The following is a 9,720-nucleotide window of genomic DNA, read 5'->3' on the forward strand; positions in this document are numbered from 1 at the left end:
ATTATGTACAATGTGACATGCACATGTACGTGTGTGCGCGAGTGTGCATACACACACACATACTCACACACACACACATATATATATATATACATACGTATATATATATATATATATATATATATATATATATATATATATATATATATATATATATATAGATGGATTTCTTGTTAGAACATCAAATACTGCGTTGTTTACCTTGAGTGCTCCTCTTATAACTGGCGCCTGGTGCATAAGAGCAAACACATAGATCTTAGCAGACGAGAATCATCCGTCATGGGCACAGGAAACCTCATCCCATTCTACTAAAAATCATCAGTTGCATGCCAGTCAAATCTCGCTGCCATGGTAAATAGAATCTCAACATCTTTTCAGACACTGACGTTGCAAATAGCCAGCAGGTTTATTAAAAATTAATTATTAGCGACGTAAGCAGTATCAGTACCAAAAAGTAATTTTTATATCCAACTTAACGCGAATGTCTTGCCAGAACACCAAATACTGCGTTATTAGCCCTGAGAGTTCCTCTCATATAGGCGCTTGTTGCATAAAAGCATACAAACGTATATTGTAGCAGACGAAAAGCGGCATGGTTTGAAGCACAAGTGACAGGCGAAAGTTGTAGCTTACTATACGCTTCTAACTGGTTAAATCTGTAAACGTCACCACTCTTCCATCACCATAGGACTTTCAGTAGATTGAATGACAAATGACGTCATCATGATGAGACATCTGTACGTCTTTGGATTACAGTGATAAACGTTTGTACAATACGACTACGTCTGTCTGAGTTTCCGTGACCTGTGTCGAGTGAGAGGCCGAAGTGAAATGACCAGTAATCACGTGAAACAGCAAGTTTTGCACCAGAGTGTTCCGCTCTTTGAAGGATGCTATGACAACATCAAGGAGATCCGCACTCCTGGTGGTTTTACCACACACTCTGACACCAAACGACGGTTTTTCACAGTCCACCGCGCTTAAATGGATTGTCATCACTTATGGTAATTAACCCGTATCTGGGGCCCTAACAGATGCTACTACTCCGGGTCAGAGTTGACCTGGGAAGAAAAGTGACTAAGAGGTGGTTCCACACACCTCAGAACTCTCGAACCAGAGCCCTACTAATGGATGTATTTTAAGGTCATAGGCAAGACACTTATATCTCTGCACTTATATACCACTCTGTGTATGTGTGCGTTCGTGCGTGTGTGTGTGAGAGAGAGTGTACAGTGATATATAAGTACAGAAACACTGAAAATATACAATCAAGCTACCTGTTAAAAGGGGATGCTTGGAATACCTACTCCTTCTCCACCTTCCCTCCTCTCCAGGCAACCGCAACCAAGACATGCTTTATGTTTCGTGTCTCTCTACCACTAAGTTACCCTCGTTCTCAAAACGAGTGCGGAAATCTCCAAAAACAATCGAATTTTAAAGAACTTTTGTAGTACAACTGGAATGTGAGCGAGAGGTTAAAATGGAAAACAAATCAACATTAAAAGTTGGGTCACGAATGGATGAATATTTCATAGTTCTACGATTGATTGCTAGCCACTACACATTCTTTATTTTCTCTCCCTGTTTCTTTCTGTGGAAGAGCGTAGGCTCGAAACGTTAAAGACATTTTCACTTCCCGAACGTTAAACCAATACATCTATTTGTTGTCTACACCACCTGGCTTCGTCTTTTTTTTTTTATTGTGAATTCTCCCTATATATATATATAGAGATAGATAGGTTTCTTTATTAGCCACACAGGGCTCAACACAGAGGGGACAAAATACAAATGTAGAGTTTTTCTTTTCGAGGGGGTCGAAAACAAAGCAGAAAAAAAAACAAAAGTGGGGACAACGATGAAAAAAAACATCGCAAAACGTTTGGGGTATTTACAAAAAATACGAAATAATACAAAAAATTCCCAATAAATGGGGAGGTTATCCGTGGAAAGAAAAACCTACGAAAAGACCACGGTAACCTCAGTCTTTAGCGTCACAGTTTGTTAAATAAAATTTCTTTTATTTAAGCAAGAAACGTAAGTAACTCTCTGTTTACAAAATTTTAAAACGTTTTATAGAATCATGGTCAAGGTGGCTTCGTCATTTATACGTGCCATTCTTGCTACATGTATCCATCTTTTTTCGAAACATTTGCTAGACAACACTTGCCTCTCTACTCTCACCTTCCTTTTCAAGTGATACTTGAAAAAGTTGATGAGAGATTGACCAGAGAGGAAAGTATTTGTCTCTAATCCTTTCAGACGCGTCCACCAGATGCATTCTTTGGCCATAGCCACAAGTACGATAAATACAGCTCTTCCTTCCCGTTTAAAGGAAGGAGGCGTGACGATATTGACGATAGACTCGGTTGATAAACCGACTCGTCCCACACGCGACAGCAGTCGTTCGACATAAGCCCACAGCTCCGAAATGGTTGGACACTGCACGAGTGCGTGCAGAACGGTTTCATCGCTCTGACCGCATCTCGGGCAGGTCGGCCCCACATTTCGCGAGCCGTGTCTATAGAGCTTATCCCGAACGGGTAGCGCCTCTCGGTAACACTGCCAGGCCAGGGATCTCTGGAAGTTGTCCATAGGTCCCGGCCCGAAAGTCGTCCTGAACAGGCGGGTCAGGTATTCCTCGTCGACGCCCAGGTTCGCCCCGAGATCGTCGTCGTACCTGCCCTCCACTAATCCCCTATAGAATGACTTTGTTGTGATGCAGCCGCTCAAGGTCGACCCGGGACGGCAAAGTTGTTGCAGAGCAACGCGACACTCACGGTGCCATTCGCCATTCCTCGGCCTCTTTTTGATCCACGACTGCAGCTCGGTCATGGAGACGAGCTGCGGGAAAGCGCGTCGCACAAACGGCGACCACACCTGCTCACCGTCGTCTACGTAGAGCCGGAGATGTCGCAGTCTCAGCGCATGTCTGCGCATCATCAACCACGGCATGCCCAGCCCTCCTTTCAGCGGGTGTTGGCAACAAACGGATCGCCTCACCATCGGAACGCTTCCTTTCCACAAAAAGCGGAAGAGGATGCGCTCCATTTCGGTGATGGCGCGATCGGGACAAGGCACGACGGTCAGGCGGTATTCGATGACGGACGCGATGTACGCGTTCGCCACCTCCGCCCGACCTTTTAGGGACAGCTTCCTCTCGGACCATTGCCGGCAGAGAGTGGCCACCCTACTCGTTATCTCGTCCCAGTTCTTCTCCGTTTGCAGGTCCGGACCGAACCAGACTCCGAGCAACTTGACCGGACCGTCCGTCCAGCGTCCCACTACTGAGGCGCTGCCGGACGGTATGGGCTTGCTTCTCCAGGTGCCGAGCAGCAAACCCACCGACTTATCCCGGTTGATTTTCGCTCCCGTCACCGCTTCGTAGTCTTTCAGCGTCTCGCCGACAAGCTCGATGTGCTCGTGGCTAGACGCTATGACGGTGACGTCGTCCGCGTATGCCGACACGCTCGTCCCGCACCCCAGTTCTCGCGGGATGCCCCTCAGCGTCGCCAGCTTCCGCAGTAGTGGCTCGAGAGTCAATACGTACAGGAGCGGCGACAGGGGGCATCCCTGACGAACCGAACGTGCAATGTCGAAGGGTCCCGATAGACGTCCATTGACGCGAACAACCGAACGGATGCCTGTGTACAAGGCAGCCATCCAGCCGCGGAAAATGGGACCGAAGCTGGCCGCTTCGAGGACGGCCTCCAAGTATCGATGGTCTACCCTATCGAAAGCTTTGGATTGATCCAAATTGATCAGGGCCCCACCCATGCCAGGTTCCTTAACTACCCTCTCTATGATGTAGCGCATCAGATGGAGGTTGTCATGGATGCTCCGGCCCGGCACGGCGCACGTCTGCTCCGTGCCGACCAGTTTCTCGATGACAAGCGCCAACCGCTTGGTTAACACCTTGGCCAAAATTTTCATGTCTGCATTGAGCAGAGTGATGGGCCTAAAGTTATCTATGGCGTCCCCCTTGTTTGGATCTTTCTTCAGCAGCGTTACCGCTCCTCGGCTCACAAAACCGGGAATGCTCCCGTTCTGCTGCCAGTTGCAGTACACGGCCGCCAAGACTTCTCCAAACAAGTCTGGCATACAGTTGTAAAGCTCGTAAGGCAGACCATCCAAACCCGGAGATTTGTCCGTCAAGCAACCCGCCATCGCGTCCCTCACCTCCTCTGCCGTGATGACCCCTTCACAGCACTCCGCCTCTCTTGCCGAGAGTCGTGGCAAGCTGTGCAGGTAGGCACTGAAGTCCACCCTGCCTTCTCGCTCGCCACTCCTCCCGAACAGTCGGGCAAAATGCCGTTGAAACGCCTCGCACATCTTGCTCGGCTCGAGCAATTCGCGCCCCTGTTCGTCTACCAGAGACCGGATGGTGGCGCTGTTACCCCGCTGCGCCTCCGCCACCCGGGCCTCTCGTGCGGCTCCAACACCTTCATTCCTCAGAGCACGCATCCTTGCCCTGACAGCACACCCTTCGTGTTTAGCATTGAAGTGTTGGTCGAGGGCCAACCTCGCCGCTAAAACGTCGGATGCGATGCCACTTCGCAATGCCTCTTCTAACTTTATCACTAGCTCCCCCTCTACTCTGTTCCTCTCTACAGCTAGTGCCCTGCTATACCTTATTGCTTCCGCCCTTACTGCTCTCTTGAGGGCAAACCACCATTTGTTGTTGACGATGGCTCCCGTCAAAGCCCTCTTTACTAACGTGCTAATCCGGTCTCGGAAAACCTGTCTCGACGGGAAAGACGCGTTTAGTTTCCAGTAACCGGGACCCTGCCTATGTGCCTTATCTAAGTCTAGCGTACACGTCACAAGTTTGTGATCCGTGTAGCTGACTATGTGGAACTGTGGACATCCTAAACTATCTCTATCTCTTGTCCTACACACTATCCTATCTAGATACGATCTCGACGACCCAATGCGGTTGCTCCAAGTCCACGTTGGCACATTTGGGTGGTCGAGTCGGTACCTGTCAGACAACTGGAAGCGTCTGAGCAGGTCTATGAGGCCTTTGCATCCCCTTCTAGTTTTGTCACTCCCCACGTAGTCTAGATGCGTGTCCAAGGTAGCATTCCAATCCCCCACTAAAAGTAAGGGACGAGACGTTCCCAGGAATACTTCTAGACGTCGAAAGAAGTCCGACCGACCTGTTAAAGGAGGCACATAAACTGTCAGCAACCGAAAAGCGCCTCCATCGCTGCCGTCCACATCTAGGACAACCAGTCTACCCTCCGGGTCCGTAAATATCGTCTTTACTTGGAGATCCAGACTCTTGCGAAAAAGAACCGCCGTGCCACTACCGCCCATCCTCGGCAGACAGGGAGAAAAATAAATGTTAAACTGTCCGCCAAACATGGACTTTAGGGCCCGCGGTTCATGGAGTCTGGTCTCACTAATGGCTATGATATCCAAATTGTGTGACTTGATGTCATTTAAGAGGTACCCTTGTTTCCAAGGGGACCCTAAGCCACGCACATTCACACAACCAATCTTCACCATGATTCTATTTATACGTGTGCTTTTAAGCACAAAACAAAAGAACAGGGTGTTACTTACCGTTAGAAAGTTTTGTTTCCTCCTTGGATTTTTCACCAAGGAGGCTATTGTACAATTTCTTGCACAAATATTTCTGGAATCCCCCTACCGAGTTGGGGTAGAGGGATTTTATTGTGTTGTGTAATGCTGGTGTTACATGAATAATTTTAATGTGTTTTGGCGGTGTTGTACGTGGGTGGTTGTTGGTTTTGATATCGTTATTTGTGATGTTTGTTTTAGAGTTGATGTAATTCATCAACTCTGTGTTTGTACTGTCTATTGCTGTTAGCATTGTTTTTTTTATATTACTATTGGTGTTAGTAGTATTTTCGGGAGATGTGAATCTCCCTGCTTTGTTTGTGTTTGCATTTTGTTTTGTTTTCTTCTTACTGCGCTTCCTCTTTCCTTTCGTAGCTATTTTCCACTCCTCCCCACTCTCTTCATCGGATGATGGGAGATCTGAGGAGTCAGAAAGAGGTAACGGCAAAATTTGTGCGTCTGTGTGTGTTTCTGTGAATGTTTGTGTTGCTGTTTTTATTGATGTTGGCTGCTTGTTATTTATGTGTGGTGTATGTGATATGGGGGAGGGAGAGGCAGTCTTGGAATTTTCATTTTTTTCTTCTGTTTTTGCAGTTTCTGTTGTCTTTTCTGTTGTGGTTATTGCTGATATTTCTGTTGTTGTTTTTTGTGTTGCTGGTGGTGTTGGTAGTAAGGTTTTTCTGTTGGGGGTATTTGGTAGTTGCTTCTGTTGTTGTTGTTGTTGTTGTTGTTGTTGTTGTTGTTGTTGTTGTTTTTGTTTAGCGGCCAGAGGGCAGTCCTTTTTCAGATGTGCTTCGCTGTTGCATAGGTAACAGCGAGGTCGCCTGCCCTCTACCACCACATACAGCTTGTGGTCCTCTGCCAATCTAATGTTTGGAGGAATTTTCTGTGAAGCCTCCTCCGTGATGTGGAGAAGGATTTCCAGATTTTTCCCTCCCCAGTTCTTTTCCTCTCCGACCGTAATCTCCAAAATATTTGCCTCCTCCATTTCCAGGCACACGGCCGATATCAGCCATTGGGTGTCCACCTCCGATGGCACATTTTTTATCATAACTTTGGTCACTCTCTGTCCTAGATAACTCGGTATCATTACCAAGTCATCTGTGCGGAGAGAGGGTGTTGAAAATTGTTTAGCTAAATTTTCATCCAGAAATCTCACTTGCACCGTTCCAAATTTCCTTCCCCAGGTGACATGATTCTGATAAGGCCAAATTTTTCTAAGACGAACTTCAATTTTATCTGTGCTAACATTTTCTACACGTCTGGTTTTTGTGTTTACCAGTTTATAAATGATGCACTTTTTGTTTTTCATTTCTATAATATCTTTTGGTATGTTTATTCTGACATCATCTCCTTCTTTCGTAAGAAGGGATTTTGTGTCTTTTATTTGTTTTTGTGTGAATGTCACTATTGTTCTTTTTTCCTTTAGAGCATTTGCGAAATTTGTTTTTGTTGTGCTGGCGGACATGTTCTTCTGGATATTTTTGTTTATGTTGGTGTATGTACTGCCTGGTTCAAAGGTGGTGGTAGTGGCAGCAGAGTTTGTTGAACAGGTGATGGTGTCATTGCTGACGGCCGATAACTTTACTTTCTTGTTGTTGTTGTTGTTGTTGGTGGTGGTGATGATGACGTCAGCAGCAATGGTGCTTACGTCAGAGACATTTGTGACGGTTTTTACGCATGGTTTTGTAACCTTGGTTACAGTTTTGTTTTTGTTGTTGGTGTTGGTGGTGGTGGTGGTGAGAGGGCTGTTAGTAGCTGTAACCACCGTCTTTGTGACGTTTACAGCAACTGCGTTCCTGTCACTGTGTGAGTACGCGCTATTCTGTTCTTTTTTCTCTTCTGGCATCTGAAGCTTCGGGAAATGCTTGTCAAAAGAACAAGACAAGCGTTCCAAAATTATGTTTCTCGACATTTTTCAAATGTCAAGAAGGAAATTTTTGTATTTTGCTAGGGCCGAAACTGCCCCTGGGGGCCAATTCCTGCCCTTGAAAATACACACAAATGAAGCCTAGGTGCTTCGCAACAAAATTATTTAAAAATTCCAACAAAATGTGGACAGTAAATGGTCAAATAAACGTTTACCTTCGCAGCCGATGTGACAGCACGTCCATGAGAAGAGATAGATAGATAGATAGATAGATAGGTTTCTTTATTAGCCACACAGGGCTCAACACAGAGGGGACAAAATACAAATGTAGAGTTTTTCTTTTCGAGGGGGTCGAAAACAAAGCAGAAAAAAAACAAAAGTGGGGACAACGATGAAAAAATACATCGCAAAACGTTTGGGGTATTTACAAAAAATACGAAATAATACAAAAAATTCCCAATAAATGGGGAGGTTATCCGTGGAAAGAAAAACCTACGAAAAGACCACGGTAACCTCGGTCTTTAGCGTCACAGTTTGTTTAATAAAATTTCTTTTATTTAAGCAAGGGATGTGCAGGTTAGATATGGTATTTTTATTCCTTTTACCATAAGAGAGAATTTGTTTTTAGAAGTTAAAATATGTCACAAATATATTTCAACTAATCTAAAGTTCATATATATACGTGTGCGTGGGGGGGGGGGTATGTGTGTGCAAATATATATATATATTATATATATATATATATATATATATATATATATATATATTATATATATATATATATATATATAAAAGCAAAAGTAAATGAGTATATGCATATATACGTACAGGTATGTGCATACCGACATCCACCTGTATGTATAGGTGCATATCTGAGTACAGGACATTGCACACAAACGTAGACGAGAACACACGAGCCACATAGAGAACATTCTACTTCTTCAGCTACCCACGTTTTAACACCGGCGTTTCGACGAGCTTCGGGCAGGACGCAACGTTAAAACGGCTCGTCCCATGGATCGCAGATTAAATCTGTATACGCAAATTAAATCTAGCCATGGAGGAATGTAGTGGCGGACGAAAAACAAGACAGGAAAACAAACAGAAGGCTTTACGGCCAGACGAGAAAAATTATGTGTGTATGAACGCGATGAGGCACGGAACCGAGAGAGACAGTGGTCGCGTGTGTTACTTGGCGAAAGCCAAGGAAGGAAAGGATTATTGACCGGAAGCATGTGACCATGCCGGTGTAAAGGGAAGAGAGAGAGTGGTAGAGGGAGAAAGAGAGGGAGGAAGTAGAAGAATGGTGAGCAACGAGAGGAAAAGAGAAAGAGAGGAAATACGAGGGGGAAAGGAGATACGTAGTAGTAACAGAGGAAGAACAAGAGGGGTAAGGCGAGATACGTAGTAGTACAGAGGAAGAACGAGGGGGGAGAGAAAGGAAAGAGAAAGAGATAGAGTAGCGTCGGAGGATAAGTTTACGAACTACTTACAATTTTTGTGAGACGCTGCGTTCAATCATGTAAAAACAAAAGTAAATGAGTATATGCATATATACGTACAGGTATGTGCATACCGACATCCACCTGTATGTATAGGTGCATATCTGAGTACAGGACATTGCACACAAACGTAGACGAGAACACACGAGCCACATAGAGAACATTCTACTTCTTCAGCTACCCACGTTTTAACACCGGCGTTTCGACGAGCTTCGGGCAGGACGCAACGTTAAAACGGCTCGTCCCATGGATCGCAGATTAAATCTGTATACGCAAATTAAATCTAGCCATGGAGGAATGTAGTGGCGGACGAAAAACAAGACAGGAAAACAAACAGAAGGCTTTACGGCCAGACGAGAAAAATTATGTGTGTATGAACGCGATGAGGCACGGAACCGAGAGAGACAGTGGTCGCGTGTGTTACTTGGCGAAAGCCAAGGAAGGAAAGGATTATTGACCGGAAGCATGTGACCATGCCGGTGTAAAGGGAAGAGAGAGAGTGGTAGAGGGAGAAAGAGAGGGAGGAAGTAGAAGAATGGTGAGCAACGAGAGGAAAAGAGAAAGAGAGGAAATACGAGGGGGAAAGGAGATACGTAGTAGTAACAGAGGAAGAACAAGAGGGGTAAGGCGAGATACGTAGTAGTACAGAGGAAGAACGAGGGGGGAGAGAAAGGAAAGAGAAAGAGATAGAGTAGCGTCGGAGGATAAGTTTACGAACTACTTACAATTTTTGTGAGACGCTGCGTTCAATCATGTAAAAACAAA

This window comes from Octopus bimaculoides, chromosome Z (genome assembly GCF_046866305.1).
Source record: "Octopus bimaculoides isolate indiv1 chromosome Z, ASM4686630v1, whole genome shotgun sequence".
Classification (NCBI taxonomy): domain Eukaryota; kingdom Metazoa; phylum Mollusca; class Cephalopoda; order Octopoda; family Octopodidae; genus Octopus; species Octopus bimaculoides.